The 13,182-nt window shown below is 51.5% G+C and overlaps 1 long non-coding RNA gene across 2 annotated transcripts in view; it reads right to left on the bottom strand.

Moving 5' to 3' along the window:
- Positions 1–1,837: 1,837 nt before the first annotated feature.
- LOC121092901 overlaps positions 1,838–13,182 on the bottom strand; it is a 52,820-nt gene continuing 41,475 nt past the window's right edge. Inside the window, exons 5-7 of one of the 2 annotated variants that reach the window (XR_005829417.1) lie at positions 8,971–9,757; positions 6,768–6,931; positions 1,838–6,204 (exon numbers count right to left, since the gene is read on the bottom strand). This is a non-coding gene — a long non-coding RNA (uncharacterized LOC121092901). Of the gene's footprint in view, positions 6,205–6,767; positions 6,932–8,970; positions 9,758–12,006; positions 12,514–13,182 lie in introns of those variants that run through there. The other variant, XR_005829418.1, reaches the window with a different exon arrangement.

The following is a 13,182-nucleotide window of genomic DNA, read 5'->3' as shown; positions in this document are numbered from 1 at the left end:
ACGCCGGCTGCTAAGGCACACTCGGTTATTTTCTTCCTATGCAGCAAAACTACCTTTTTTCAGGAGGCCAGCGGAGGTCTCTATGTTTTATTCACATAATCCAGACCTTCAGTGTCAGTGCCTGAAACGAATTACTGTTTATATTAGAAACTTAGTTTAATAAATTAAGTCTGGTCTATGAACTGTCAAAGTTCCTATAGTCTGCAATTCATATAGAACAGATGCCTTTTCCATGACTCTTAACTAGAAGTGGCCAACTTGATTGCTTCCTTTTTGCCATTACTACATTCTGTAGGTTTAGTTATCTACTGCCTACAGAGAATTCAAAACAATTTAAAAGGGCATCTGGTATAAAGCACTCTCCAGGAAGAAAAGAAAAAAAATCTTTCCATATACAATAACTTTCTGTTTAGGTCAGAGAATTATTCAATAATTGGCACTTGTTTAACTCAACCATTCAGAATCAGTTTGGTTTGGGTTTTCCAACTGTAGGTAGAGTTACAGGGGTTTTTTGCTTTCCAGACAAGCAGGTTTGTGAGTCCTAATTTCCAACATATTTGTGGCACTGCTGTGATTAAGACCTAACAACTAATTTTTGTACAAGTAACAAACACATATTTCAAAAGTGCCATAAATAATTCAGTGATTTTTTTTTTCCCAGATTGTTTATAAATTATAAATTTTCATTTACTCTGTCCTAGTTTTATATAATACTGGTAAAAACGAATAGCTAAAAGCCATGGTTTAATTGAAGAACAGAAAACCAGGGAAGGATGGTCAGAACAGACCTCTGACTTGCGTTCCAGTTTCCTAGTCACCAACATTTAAAAGGCTGGACCCGCTAATACAGGCTCTTAGAAGTCCTCGCTTCCAATATTTATGTTTTGTGAAGCACTTTTAATGCACAAACAGTTGTCACATGAAAAGTTAATAACAAAGCACATCTACGAGGATGAAAAGAGAGCGGGGCTGATGCTCGTGGTGTCAGAAGTTGCATGTCCAGGCGTTTCCAGGTAGTATTTTTTGCATGTTGTACATTAAAATGCTTCATTGCAGGACCTGGACCTGCTGGTGTGGACAGGGGGAGGCTGCAGGACTGGGACAAGTCCCTGCAAGGCCCGCGGGGTGCAGCTGCCCAATTAAATTTTCATCGCGCTCCCTGCTAACATGTTAAGCTTTCGGGATGTGGTTAGAAGTGAGAAACATTTTTCCGTGTTCCTGTGTCTGTACAGCTTGTGAGATGAAACAGCCATGGGACAGCCTGAGCAGTGGCTGCCGCTGCTGTAGGTGCGGTGTCCGTTTGGCAGAGGTTGTTTCTGTAACGGCAGGGGCTGCGGGCAGCGGGGACTGTGCAGCAGCTCTGCACCCCTCGCCCTGGCATGGCTGGGCTCTGCTCCACTGCTGGCTGGAACGTGCATCTGGAGGCAGGATTAGCTGCGTTGCAAATTGCTGTCCCAGGGCAGGGAGGGCTATGGCCTGGGAGTTCCCCAGCTATACCCAGAGGATGTTTACTGGAAGTGGTTTGTGCTTCCTTCGGTGACGATTTTCACAGCTCAGGCTAGCTGCGCCCTGCCACTGAACACAGGTTGCTCTCGTCTAAAGTAGCACCCGTGCTGCTGTGCTGCCACGTGCACTGAGCCCTGCAAGTCAGACGTCTGCATGGGGTGCCAGCCCGGGGAGAAGTTCATTGCTTTGCTGGTCTCCTCCTTTTGGGGCAGAAAATGAGAGTAAGGCTGGAGGAAGGGAGAAATCTCCAAGCTGGAGGGACCATCGGCCTGCCTGATCTCGCAGTCTGCCCCCCCTGCCCCCACCCCCACCCCCCGCAAGCACAGCCTGATTTAGAGGGCAGTTTGTAATGCCAAGTTTGAAATAAAAGTTAGTGAACCTTTGCAAACAAGCAGCTTTCCTGGATCCGGAGGCATGAGAGGGCCCTACCTGCAGAAATGCACTCTGCCTGCTGCAATTGTGAATGAACACTGTCTGTCCGGACTTGCAATTTTTTTTATAAATCCTCCTTTTTTTTTTTTTTTTCCTCTTCCTACTGTGAAGGTTAATACTAGTAAATAAAACTCTTGCAGCAGTGGTGCCAGTTGTCAGGGAGGCTGACATAAGGAGGAACATGGAGACATCCCCCTCTGCAATATCTGTGTCAGCCAGCGAGCAAAACCAACCTGCAAGGCACCAAGTTTGCCTGCGATGTGGTAGGGATGCTGCTCCATCCCAGTTCAGCTGTGTCAGCTTACAACAGCCAAGGATCGGGCCCACAAGCCCTAAAAAAAATGCACCGGTCACCCAGGGGGAGCACAGAGAAGGGGACATGTCGGTGGCAGATCACAGGGGACAAGAAGCTGTGCCCATCAGATGATGGGCAGCTCGTGGGCAGCCCTCCCTGCTCGGGGCTGCAGGGGCGTGGGGTGAGCTGGAAACACCACCCGCTCCCGCAGCCCCAGCGCCACCCCTGGCTCGCGGAGCCGGGCACAGTCATGGGCTCAAAAACGCTTCATCGTTCCTGCTGTGTAAGTGGTCGCCACGCCATGGATGATGAGTCGCTTGTTAGTCGTAAAAGTGGTTTCCTCTGTGGGAAACAGAACTGCACGATGATGGTTATGCATACATCTATGTGTTTATAGTAAGAATACCTATGAATTGTGTATGCGTGCGTAAGTAATACGTAGAAGAAGGAGAGAAATGTCTCTGTTACCGTGTTTGTGTAGACCCAAACTCTTATGCAAACATGTTTTGTTGGATATTTTATCACAAAAAGACTATCAAGCAGAAATCAGGATTTCAGAACTGCAGTGTGAATGGCAGTCGTGTCCCAGAGCTGCGGGCAAGCCCGCTGTGTACAGGAGCACAGTGGGGATGCAAGCTCTGCTTTTGTACAAGGGGACGAGCAACTCCGGAGCTGGGGAACACCGGGAGAGTGTCGTCACTGCACCAGTTTTAGCACGGCGTCTATTTTTTATAAGATAGATGCCTGCAGAACTCATCCCATTGTAGTTGCTGGCAAAATTCCTGTTGGCCTGGGTGTTTTACAACATACGGTCATCTCAGGTTTCCAGTAACGAGGGATGTGGTACTAGGCAGGGCTTGTAAGAGGGTAATTGTAGGGGTTGATGGGTCTGCGCCGTGCATGTGTTTGGGCGTGGATTCAAGCACCTGGCTGCACAGGGCTCAGGCTTGCTAACGGTGACTAAGGTGCTGCTGCTCCAGCCGAAGGTTTCTCAGTTTATGTAACTGATTTTTTTTATTACTTGGCTCGTCCTACTCCCGGTCAGGCCAAACGCCAAGGATCAACTCAAAATGTTACTTCCAAAAGTAGAGACTTTCTTCTCTCATGCTTCCTTGTTGATTTCTAACTTAAATCCACTCAGAAACCCTATGTAACTCCCCGCTGCGTCTTCTTGATGCTTTTAAATCCATTTATTAATCTCAAATTGTTGGAGATTGGTCTTTTTTTACTTGTGCTTGTCCTTTTCCTCTTGTACAAATGACACGGCTCAAATCTGGTGGGTAAGCCCTTCTCCTTCAATTATTCTGTTCTGAAACTTTCTTCGTGCCTGTAATTCTTTTTTTATTGGTTTGCCTTTTTTTGTCTTCCACCCTTTATTTTGCTGTCTCTCCTCTCCACAATGCTCTAATTATCTTGACTTTCCACAGCCATTTTGCAAGCCACTAGCCAAGGCAATTTCAATATATTTGAGCTTGCCAAAGTATTCTTGGATGGACCTTGCAACAGAATTATATACTGTACTGAACCTAAATCCGACCCGCTGCTGCTCTGATTATAGCCCTGCCTGGTCTGCACTGAAAAACCCCAGCACATTTAAAGAGACAGGTTTCCTATTATCTTAAGAGGCAGCTGTCATTCTCCCGCATTCTTCCTTTTTCTAATTAGTTTAGTGAAATGGTGTCTGTCAAACCCACTCTCGACGGTGATCTTTGCACTCCGTTTCTTAAGCTGAAATGCCATTGTCCCATAAAACCTCAAGGTCCATTGCCATCAAGGGCTTGCTGCAAGCGATTCTGTTATGCAGCGCTATAAAATAAAACATCTTTTCAGGCAAATCTACATGTGACTGGTTCGTAGACCACTGGAATTAGAGGGATGCTTTCCACTGGCTTCAAGCTTTTGCATTCTACTGTATTTTCATTTGCCCTAAAAAGCGTAAGCTTTCGGCTAATGCCCCATGGCGTTGTCCTCCGAGCCACAGCTTTGCCTCTCACATCTTCCACTCCAAATAAAAAAAGCCTCTGTGCAGCCGCCAACCCTAGACGACCTCCTGGGGTTGTTCTCCGCTCCATTGCAGGGCGACTCCTACCTTTTTTTAGGGGTTTCGACCCAGCTGGACTCACACATGCAAGGGGCTCAACGGGAGAAACTCAGAGAAGCATTTTTATGTGACAAGCTAGAGGAAACAGGAAGCTTTCACGATGATGCCACGGACCCAAACGCAGCAGTTCCCATAGTTTATGTCTGTATCCATACGGATACCACGTGACCCTTGCAGCCAGCACGGGCAGGCGCCGGGAGCTGACCGAGGCAGGGCCCAGGGCCACTCTTGCAGATGCTGGCTGCGGCGGGGCGGCAAGGCATCGCCCGTGCCAGCCGAGGCGGGGGCGTGCCGTGTGCTGCACCGTGTGCGGAGCTGTCAGCCAGCGCCCCGCAGCTCCGTGCCCTGCTCAGCATCCTTGTACGAGGTCCATGTAACTGACAGAGCTCTGCTGAACTGCTGTTTCACTTCTTTTATTCCAAAAGTCATTTATTTCATGAAGGAAAAAAAAAAATAATCCCAAAATGCACTGAGGGAGGGAAATAAGCCTGCTCCCATCTTCACTTTATTTTTATTTTCTATCGCTTTACTTCGCCTTGCCTTCCTCTCAGCCTCGCTGTGCATATCAGCAAGCTCATCATCGTGTTTTGCAGCCATGTACTTGCCCCTTGAGGTTTTTCCAGTCTGCAGAGTTTGGTCCAAGGGCCAAATTTCACATAAGGGAAGATTAATCCAGCAATACCTGCTGAGGAGCTCTGGTTGGGTTTGAGTGACTCCGAATATCTGAGACATATCTGAAAGCATTTGGCAATGAGCCGTGGGAGTCCCGAGGCTGGCGCAATGGTGCTGTTTAGTGCTGCCTAGTCAAATGCTCATCGAGGTCAGTGGGAATGAATTTAGGGGAAAATGAGCAGCTTTGAGAGCCCACAGCCTGGGCGTGCTAGAAATTACCTGTATGAAGGTTGGAGATGGAGAGCTTTTGGCTTCAGAGCCTTGGAGAGCTTGGTGTAGGCACCCAGACGTGCAGGCGTGCTGCGGGGCAGTGGAGGCAGGAGTAGCTTTGGTTGTCTTGCCTACATGATGGTCTCTGACAGTTCATCTGTTCAGAAACATCTCTGGGACAGCCTGTTGGGATGGCAAACCAGTACCAGGGTGATATTTAAACATCACCAACTAACTAGTCATAAAAAGCGGAATCATTTTAGCACTACCTATGCACATGCCCCTCCACTTTTAGGGACGCTATTTCCTTCAAACTTAGAAAGTCTGTCGGTTCCTTTTTGACACTCCCTCCTTCCTCTTGGGACAAACCCTTTTTTCCTGAAGCTCCCTCACCGACACCTCTTCTTTACTCTCTTTTTTTAGAGGCTCTGAGGATTAACCCTGAGCTTCCCGGCCATCTTCCTGCAGGTTTACATTATGCAGACCCACCAGGAGCGTTTGGCTGGGGTTATCCAGTCTACCTGATGAGCTCTCTACAGCTTTGAAGCTGTCTTCCTCCCTCTGACGCCTCAGCTGCTCTCCTCCCTCTCTGCTGTGAGGATGGCAGGCAGCTGCTCTGTGCTACACATGGCTGCTGTCTGCCCTCCACCTATTTCGGCTTGTCCCCAGCTCCTTGCCCATAAGCCCAGGAGCCAAAGCCGTAGGGAAGCCCCTGGCCCCACTCCAGCCCCACAGGCTGGGAGGGAAAGACCCCTCAGTCCCTCTCGATTATTTCCCACCTGCTGTGAAGCTTTTCCAGGCATTGTCTTGGTGATCAATGGTACCTCAGTGTTTTGCAAAAGGATTCTGCATCCCTCACTGGTGGTGTTGTGCTCTACATATTCACTTCAAGGTCTCCGGAGTCGGCAGAGCGGTGCCTTCAGCAGATTGCAGGTGGTTTGGGTCCTTGGGTCCCTTTCTTTATCCTTGGAAGCCTTGAAAGTTTTCCCTAGGTGAGAGGTGAAGGGTCTATTAATTTTGCTCTTCAAAATAATCTTTGCCCTCTCTTTCTCATTCTTAAATACAATTGTGTTATCCAGGGAGATGTTTTAGGGGCTTGGGAATAATGTGGGGCTTCTCCAGCTTTCTCATCCAGTGCAATGGAAACATAAGCATTGTGTTTATGTTTCCACTGAGTCGAAGCACTTCTTGCCATTGACAAAAGCCGACCACAATGCCCCACAGGCTGCTGTCCCTCCAGCTCCGCTCTTGGAGGCGACCAGCCAGGCAAGCTGGCAGCAAATACCTAAGTGCAGTGCTGAGATGAATTGTTTTCCCTTGTGCTGCAGAGGGTAGGGGTGCAGAGTGCCTTGGCATGTTTCTGGTGACCTGCACTGCCAAACACCAGGAAGGCAGGAGGAAGGAGGCAGCCCCTGCCCACTGGGCACCGGTGCCCCACCAGGGGGGCCGAGCACCTGGGCACGAGCCTAGCCCGCCAGTATCTCTGCTCTTCGCCCCAACCCTTTTGTCCAGAGGGAAATGGATGGAGAGGGTAGGAAACCTGGGATTTACCTGCTGCTCTGGCAATCGGTCCTTGCTGCAGCATGGTGCCATCGGCACAGCTCTGTGCCTGCCCACAGCTCTGCACCACCGGCCCAGTGCCACCTCCACGCCGTGGTGGTCCTCTGGCACTTCTGTCCTCAGGTGCAGGAAGGACCTGGTTTTGCTCGGAGACCCTGGTGATACAAGGAAATCAAAGCATATGAGCATTTGTAGCGTGCTGGTCTATGTCACCAGCCTAGTTAGATCTTCTCCTACAGATATGGTTGATTTTCAACCAGCTAAATCTCCTGCCCTCGGCTTGTCTCATACTGCAGGTCTTGTGCACAGCAACTGGAAAAAGCCTGAACTCGCTGAGTTCCAGCACATATTTACTGGTGTGGATGGAATTTTTCCAAGTGAAACTTGAAATATTTTAAAATCAGAATTTTTCCGCAAAAGTCTCCAAGAGGTGCTGTGGTGAAGTATCCACACGTGAACAAGAAATGAGGACAAAATGGCAGGCTGAGCTTTGCTGGAAAATGATGAGGTTGAGGAAGTGCTGGGCTAACGGACGTGTTTGTGCTGCTTGCGGTGCCCGGCACTGGTGGGGCACAATGGGCTGGTCCGGGGAGGGGGCTTGCAGCAGGCTGGGGAAACAACAGGATGTTTTAATATTTTCCTGCGAAGCTTTGCACAGGAACTGGTGTTATGTTTGGCTGCGTAGAGGGGTACTGTCTTAAAGCTGGTTTTCTTCTTGCCTGAGGGGGCAGGAATGATATCAACCAGATTTGTTGAACGCTTAGCAGTTCTACATGTCGTTGGTATTGTAAACACTTTGGGTCATCAGACCTCTCCTCTTTTGAGGCCTTTGCCCGGGTCCCACCCGAGAAGCCCCTTGTCCCTGTTTCAGCCACAGATGCTGCCAAGACACTGCTAAAAAATCACAGCGGCATTTCTCATCTGCCCCAAAGTGCTTGCAGCTGTAAAGGCTCCCCTGGCCCCAGGAGCTGCTGCCATGCTGCCCTCAGCAGCACCCCTGGCTTTTGGGGCTAGCCCCTTCCCCATTCCTGCTCCCCCTGGTCACGGCCAGGTGCATCGCCAGCACGTTTTGGGGCAGGCATCTGCTGCACAGGCTGTCCTGTGCCCTCCTCAGTGGTGGCCCGTCCCTGTCCCCTGGCTGCGGCAGCCACGCAAGGGCGCGCGCCCCCACACAGACGCCCGTTTGCGGAGCAGACACCTCCTCCTGAACACTCGGGCAGATAAAAACCGTGTGTGCTTTGGGATAGCTTTTCCCAGCTGTTTTGCAGCTCACATTTTCCCTCAAGCTGAAGGGGGGGATGTTGTTTATGCACTGCCCAGGTTCCCTGGCACCGTCCCCCCTGTGATGCCCCAGTGCGTGCCACCTGTGCCCTGGGACAGTGGGTCTAGTCCCCAAGGGACTTCATGAAGCACCACAGCCTCAAGCCTCCCAAACCACCCATCGCTCCAGAAAGCTCTGGGTCCTGACACCCCACAGCACTGGCAATGCCCTCCCATCTCTCACACAGCGATGCAGGTGTGGCCACATCCAGCTGGTCCAGTGGGGTTTTGTCTTCAGCTCTGCCTTCATCTCACATTCCCCTGCTGCTCTGCACCCAAAACGCTTGGTCCATGGCCCCGCTGAGCCTGGTCTAGCAGCTGGATCCCCAGTTACCCCAGCACAGACCAAGCTGCACATGGCAGAACATGTTTTTGGGGTGGGCTGTGCCCAGTGGGCCAATCCAGCCATTCCCAGCTGTAGGAGCGGCCCATGTGCCATACAGGGAATTGCACAGGTCTAGTTACCAGCTTGGAAACTGATGATCCCCACATCAAAGGGAAGGAGACCATGGCGAGAGTGTGGGTTTTCGGAAATGCACTGGCAGCAGGACTGACCTGACCTGCAGGCTCGCCTTCCAGCAGGAGCCACTTAGCAAGTCAGGTCGAGTCCCTGCCTTCAGACAGCAAAACCTTCCCACAAGCCAGTAGCCTAGTTTGTATTTTGACTTTTAAAATGTTTATTTGCCTCTATCTTTGTGAGAGTTGCTTTTGCAAAATTAAGTGATGGAGCAAAGAAAGCACGGTACCTTCAATTTGGTATCTTTGGGTTTACCAATTAAACGAAGGCTGCAGTAGGTTTGTAACATAGTGATTTGTGCTATGTGGTGGCAACTGCGTGAACTGGGGGACAGGTGACCCTTGCTGAAGAGCCCACCTGGATCCACGCTAGCTTTGTCGACGGGAGGTTAAGTGCTCTCCAGCGCTGACAATCATGGCGTGAGAGGCTCTCAGGAAGCGGCAGCCACGGCAGTGCCTGTGTGGGAGGGAGCGGAGCCGCCTTTCGTAAAACTGAGCACCAGAGGCAGCTGATTGTCTCTGCTTGGGAAGCAATTGCTCATACTTGTGTCCCTTGTCGTGCTTAGGGAGAGCCTCTTTCCTTCAGCCCAGGGGCCATGCTGCCCCAAAACCCTGCTCTGGTTGCAGGCAGAGTGGGAGCAAAGCCTCCCACGGGTGCAGGAATCCCTCCCCGGTTCCTGGCGTGCACAGGACCCGTGCTCGGGCAACACCAACGCATTGTTTATACCTTAACTCCATTAATTACAGAGCAAATGTTTGAAATGCAGAGAGGAAAGCATACAACCAGGGAGGCAGCACTACTCTCCCAACAGCACCGAGGGCCACCTGCCCTCAATTCCTGCTTCCGTGTCCCAGCCCCTGGTCTCAGTTTCAGTGAGGAAAGGCCATCCCGTGCGGTGCACTGGTGTCAGGAGAGCCAAGGCTCATCGTCGAACAGGGCTTATTAATGGAAAACCTGCATGTTTAGTCTTCTCTTCCCCAGGGTTTGGAAAAAAAAAAAAAAGTTTTCCAAATATTGTTGCGTGCCATAAGGTCTTTCCCCTACTGCCAGTCGCCTTTCTGGTGCTTGGATGGGAGTCACGAATTCGCTGGCAGGCTGTGCCGCAAACCGCCACTTCTGTCTCTTGCCACCCATCAGCTGGCCCCTATTAGAAAAGAAATGGCAAGTGGTTTATTTGCCACCCGTATGGCAGCCCTTATGGGGCAGGCGGCACCACCCCCCCGCCGACACCCCCTCCCCAGCAGAACCCTGCCTCTGCCGAGACCACCATTTCCCCCGCACCTCCCTGCTGCCCTCCCTTGTCTTTGGCATAAAAACGGGGACCTGGGGTAAATGCTATCAAAATCAAGATGTGCCCGGGTTCTACTCCCCGACAGGTTTCCCCATCCGCAAAGCATTGCTGTTAACCTGCCACCGGCACGGTCCCTCCGTAACCCCCTTCTCCCGGCTTGTTTGCTTTGGAAAGGCCGTCACTCCTGCGGTTGCTGACAAAGTTTCTTTGTAAGTGTCCCGCGGGCTGTCAGTGCCTCCTTCCCCGGCCTGGCCAGCAAGGAAGGCTATCACTAATATGTGTCATTCATCAAAGCAAAATTACATGTGTCCCAAAAAAAGGACAGCACGCAGACAAATTACAGCATGCAGCAAATTGCTTACTTGCGGAGGGGAAAAAAATACAGCAGGCTGTTTTCCTCCCCTCCCAGAGGTAGGTGTTTAATTCAACATATTAAGACTGCGAAATCTGATTATAGCTGCAGGACGGGGGAAACCCAGTTGCAGTGAGGCACAGCTCTTGCCCCAGCCAGCGGGTGCAGTGTGGCCAAGCTGTGCCACGTCCCGGCGGGGTCAGCCCAGGGCCCGTGCTGGGGGGGGCTCCTGCAGCACCAGCCAGGCAAGCCCCATGTGCTGCACCAGGGAGCCGGCACGGGGGGCAGCCCCGACGCCGCTCCATGTTGCACCAAAGCACTGGCCACAGGGGAATGGAGATACCTGTGCCGAGGGCACGCTCAGGGCGATTTCTTTAAAATTTCTTTTTAAGGGTTAGAGGTTTAGATTGTGTTTTTTAAGCACAATCCTGCATTGAGGGACGCTTCATTTCTCTGTGGCCACAGCTGTGCTGCTCCGGTGTGAGCTGGGGCTGAGGATGGGGAGAAGAGCTGTTGGTGAGCAGCTGATGCTGGGGAAGGGGGGGGCTAGAAGGGGACCCCGTAGCCAGGTGTCAGGCACATGCCCCACAGTCAGAGGTCCCCCTGGGGCAGGGCATGAGCCTGGCAGGTCCCTGGCACAGCAGCCAGCGCGGCTCCTCCATCCGCAGAGGGATGGGCGAGAGTGGGCCTGGCCCCCAGCCTCCCTCGCTTCCCACCTGGCTGCCCCACCAAGAGCACCCTGGCAGAGCTCTGCTCCCCGGGGTTTATCTTTCAGCTTGCAAAAGTCCCTTTTACATAGTTAATTGATTTTCATTAATCACAGTCTTCTCATCTACTTGTTTATGTTCTTCGCGACTTCACAAATCTGATCTGACATCTGATTTACAGATTTCAGAAATTAACCTTCTCCAGTGTTTCGGTTTCAATGTATATTTATTTACGTTCCCATCAAGTGCCTTTCAATAGGAATGATTTCTGCTCTTGGCAAGCGGAGGAGCCTGTTGTTTTCCATGGAAATGTGCAGTTTTGCCAATGGGGCAGAACCAAGGGGACAGTTGCGGGCGAGCTGTGACGCCCCCTCCACAGCGCAGCAGCACCAGGCTGGTGGGCACCCTGGCTGGGGGCTGCCCGCCGCCCCGCCGGCCCCGCCGCCACAGAGGCAGCTGGTGGCAGATCCCCCATGCGGGCTGGGGCTGGCTGGAGGTGGGCTGCCCTCCACACCGTCCCAGCTCTCCGGCAAAGCTGCAGCCCCCGCACTTTAATTTGGTTTGCCACAGCGACTTGTGTGCTCCCCGATCAAACAGAGAGCAGCTGCTCCCAGGAACAGAGATGCTGTATTTCTAAAGCAACAGTTAACCTGGCATTGACATTATTTTCTTATTTGCAGAGGATGGTGTGTGCATTATTACTGAAGCACTGCAGAAAGAAGCTCTTTGGCTCACTCCGCATTTGAGAGCTATTGTTTTTTATGAAGCATCATGTAAAGAGCAAGAGTAGCTTCTCCTCAGTGGCTGCAGTAGACCTTGCAAAGAAAATTAAAACAAACCGTGAACAATTCTTTATCAGAACGAAGAAGAAAACAAAGGAGGGTGGGGAGTGAGGGCACAACGTGCCAAGGATTAAAGATGATTTTGAAACGGCCCCGAAATAATTGCCCTGGAGATAGTGGTGCTGCAGGCAGGAGGGGAGAGCTAACGGGTGACACTGCACAAAGGCAGCGATCCCCACATCCGCGCTGGCAGCAGCGGCACACATGCTTAGCAGCGCTCAGCCTCCATGCTGGGCGGCAGAGGGCAAAACCACCATGCCTGAATAACGCAAACATGTTTTTTCAGAAATCATATTGGAGGGTAAATGGTAAATGGCATAAAATGAGGCATGGGTTTACCAAAGGTGGTTGGTATCATGCCGATCCCATTTCCTCATTTAGTGAATGACTTCTCCAAAGCAATGTCATCCATTGCCTTTCACACAACGCCCTGTGGGAAACTGAGCTAAACAGGTGATGATGGAAACCCACGTGATAGCTGCCTGGTGGCGAGGGCAGTGAGCAGAGTGGAGACAACAACTTCACACGCTCCAAGAGGATGTGTGCATGAGAGGGCAGTTACTTCTCCAGTTTCTCAGGCATCCTTCCGGGGACCAGACCGCTTCTATACTTTAACTGTTTACCTCAATGTAAACAAGGAAACTTGCTGGGGAGGGCAGAGCGGGATGTGGTACTGGGGCAGCTGGATGGCCACAGGTAGGGTGCTGCCTGGAAGGAAGAGCAGCAGTCATAGAATCACAGAATTATTTAGGTTAAAAAAGACCTTCAAGATCATCAAGTCCAACTGTTAACCCAGCACTGCCCAGCCCACCACTAAACCATGGCCCTAAGTGCTGCACCTATGTGTTTTCTAAACCCCTCCAGGGATGGTGACTCCACCGCCTCCATGGGCAGCCTGTTCCAGTGCTTGACCACTCTTTCAGTGAAGAAATTTTTCCAATATTCAGTTTAAACCTCCCCAGCACAGCTTGAGGCCTCTTCCCTTTGTCCTGTCGCTCGTTCCCTGGGAGAAGGGACCGACCCCCCCTGCCCACAGTCCCTGTCAGGCAGCTGCAGGGAGCGACCAGGGCCCCCTGAGCTGCCTCCTCTCCAGGCTGAACCCCCCCCAGTGCCCCCAGCCCCACCATCAGCCTTGTGCCCCAGCCCCTTCCCCAGCTCTGTTGCCCTAAAGTCACACGCTTGGGAATTCATCATTACTTCTGTCATTAGCTGAGAGCGCAGCAGTTGGGAAGCTTGTAGGGGCTGAAAGACCTGGCTGAGTTAATGAAGCCCTGGGAAAACCATACGTCTCTGCTGGGAGGTGCCCATGGAAGCCATCAGCAAGGTGTATCACTCCAGGCAGCCCCAGCAGGAGCAGCCATTCAGTTTGATGTCAAG

The sequence above is a fragment of the Falco naumanni genome, chromosome 8 (assembly GCF_017639655.2).
Source record: "Falco naumanni isolate bFalNau1 chromosome 8, bFalNau1.pat, whole genome shotgun sequence".
NCBI lineage: Eukaryota > Metazoa > Chordata > Aves > Falconiformes > Falconidae > Falco > Falco naumanni.
This window is presented reverse-complemented; position numbering and strand designations above follow the sequence as displayed.